Below are 2,536 nucleotides of genomic sequence, written 5' to 3'. Positions count from 1 at the left end.
CTGGCGCGTAACCGCACGTGTATTTTTTAAAAGCTCTTCAGTGACTCTAACAGCCAGGTCAGGGAGACGCTGAAGAGGTATCTCCTCTTCCTCCAAGGAGTTAGGTCAAGCTGAGAGCTCACGCTGCTGGCAGGAAGCCTCCAGGTCTTCACTGCGCATGGGTTCCTCTGGCCCCCAGGGAACATCGCAAACAAAGGGGAGCTGAGCTTCCCACAGGGACGCTCACCACCCAGGGAAGCACGCGGTGAGTGAGTGAGTGCGGCCGCTGCTTTGCAGAGATCTGGGAAACAGGACGAGCACTCCTCAGGGAACGCAAGCGGCAGAGCCGGTCTTCCCCACAGTGAACCTGGGTATTGGGGCATTAAGCATTTTATCTGATACTGGGAAAGAATTGAGATATTTGTGTGAGCATAAACTGATTTCAGCTCCCTTTATTTTTTAGTTTAGCTATGATGTAAAGGTAAAACTTTTTCAATAGGATTAATTCAAAGGTATATCCTTAAAGTTAAAATATTGATCTCCATCACACCTACTGATACTTTCTCCCTTACAGAAAATCATTTTTTAAAATACTATGTTGACTACAGTATCCACTGCCCTTCCCAAAACGGAGTCACAACTTAAACTGGAAAATCCAGTCAGTCCATATCGCAAGTCAGTTTTATACATCATACAAAGTATTTGTAATAAACACAACCTATCATATACAACATAAATTGCAAAGTTTGGTATTTAATGGTGGGGGCTTTGAAGATGTGGAAAGTCATAGGTTGTTTTGCAGTCTTGCACTGTGGTGTGCATCAGAAGTGCTCAAGCCGACAGGCGCACACCCCCGAGCCTCAGCCCAGTTTCTGACTCAGTTAGGGAGCAGGCCAAGGAATCTGCATTCTTAACGCATCCCAGGCGACCTGCTGCTCTGGAGGCTGCAGGTGAAGACCACCCGAATGTACGAAAGCTGTGGATGGGAGACTTGAGGCATGCAGGTATGTGGAAGAAAAAGCGACAAAACACAGCAGGGTGACAAGAGAAAAGACAATGAGGAAAAATGATGAGATTAATCAACTTCATCAAGGCAGCAGGGAGGTCTGCAAACATTAACCAGTGGGAAGGGACGGCGAGTAGAGGCCTGGCGCAGGGGCCTGGAGCTCCTGGTTGGCCAGGAGGTGAGGCACCACGGCGGCCTGGGGGCTTGGGGAGGGCCTGGGACTCTCGGGCTGCCCGGGGCAGTGCTCTTTACCGGACAAGTACAGAACCACCTGAGTGTTCTAAGTAACCAGAATGCCTCTCTGGGTGTGGATGGCTGGCAGCGAGCTCTCCAAGACAAGACTGGGAGCATGACGGATGCCTGGGCACCGGGAAGTAGTGGCGAACGCAGGATGTCAGAAAGCTGCCTGGGTGCTGTAACTCTGAGGAAAGGAAATCCCAGGGCAAAATACCTCTAAAACCGAAATCAGTCAAAGGGAGGAATAAAGTTTAAAACCCATTTATTGCTTACAAACTGCGGTCTGGGGCCACTTCTCTTTCCTGCTCTGGCAGAAGCAAACCAGACCTCCTCCTAACCCCTCTGGTTCACACAAGTCCTCAGTCACCCAGGTAATTGTCCATCGATATGGAGAGGAACTACCTGTCTCCACCCCTGAGGAACACCTGTTGATATGCAGATGCACTAAAGCCAGGTGAGATATTCTGGAAATATTACAATTTTACCCACAGGTGCAGTTTAGCCTGAACTTAGGGGTTATTCCTAAGAAATGAGTTAGAAATAAGTGTTTCCTTCTATTTCTGAAAGACTAAAATATAATGGAAAAAGCTCTAGCAGATAGAGTTTGAAACAGAATAGAAATAAAAATAAGTGCATCTCAGATGCCAAACTAGAGAGAACCTAGGCTGGGCTTCATGCCCCCTGCCCAACCAGTTTTGTGTTTATACCTTGAGCTTACATTTGTAAGACAAACAATAGCTTTTTTACAACATGTCTTGTTTGATATAATTTTTAGACGAATTACTATTACAGAGAATGGGGTCAATTTAGGAGGGCAGAATAGATCTCCACAGGTTACAGTGTACTGTCTTCTCAGACGTTAATACATGTAGACGTACACATCTCGTTACAACGCAGATTGTGACTTAGCCCTGAGATTTCACATTTCTAAAACCCAGGAGCAGTTACCAAAGAAATATCCATATTCAAAGTGGAGTCTTTTAATATCTCTAGTATTTTATCATCAGTCCTAATCACAGGGCCAACCACGTAAGTATGACACGAGGTTTAATGCGTATTAAAACCGTATTGTAACTGCCAGTCTTTGCTCAGGCACGGTGAAAATGACCTTGGGAGTCTTCCATGCTTTAGCTCAACAGATACCATGGAAAATAAAATAACCGATGTTTTTCTAGTCTCAAGAGAGCAATATTTAAGGACTAACAAATACCTGAGGTCTAGGGTTGAACGTGCAGATGACAAATTGTAAAAAATGGCCTCCACAGTGGGCTGTGTTCATCCTAGGACCTAAGCAAGCTGTAGAGTATGGGAAGA

The sequence above is a fragment of the Manis pentadactyla genome, chromosome 12 (assembly GCF_030020395.1).
Source record: "Manis pentadactyla isolate mManPen7 chromosome 12, mManPen7.hap1, whole genome shotgun sequence".
Lineage (NCBI taxonomy): Eukaryota > Metazoa > Chordata > Mammalia > Pholidota > Manidae > Manis > Manis pentadactyla.
The sequence above is the reverse complement of the archived record's forward strand: the minus strand, read 5'-3'. Positions refer to the sequence as shown.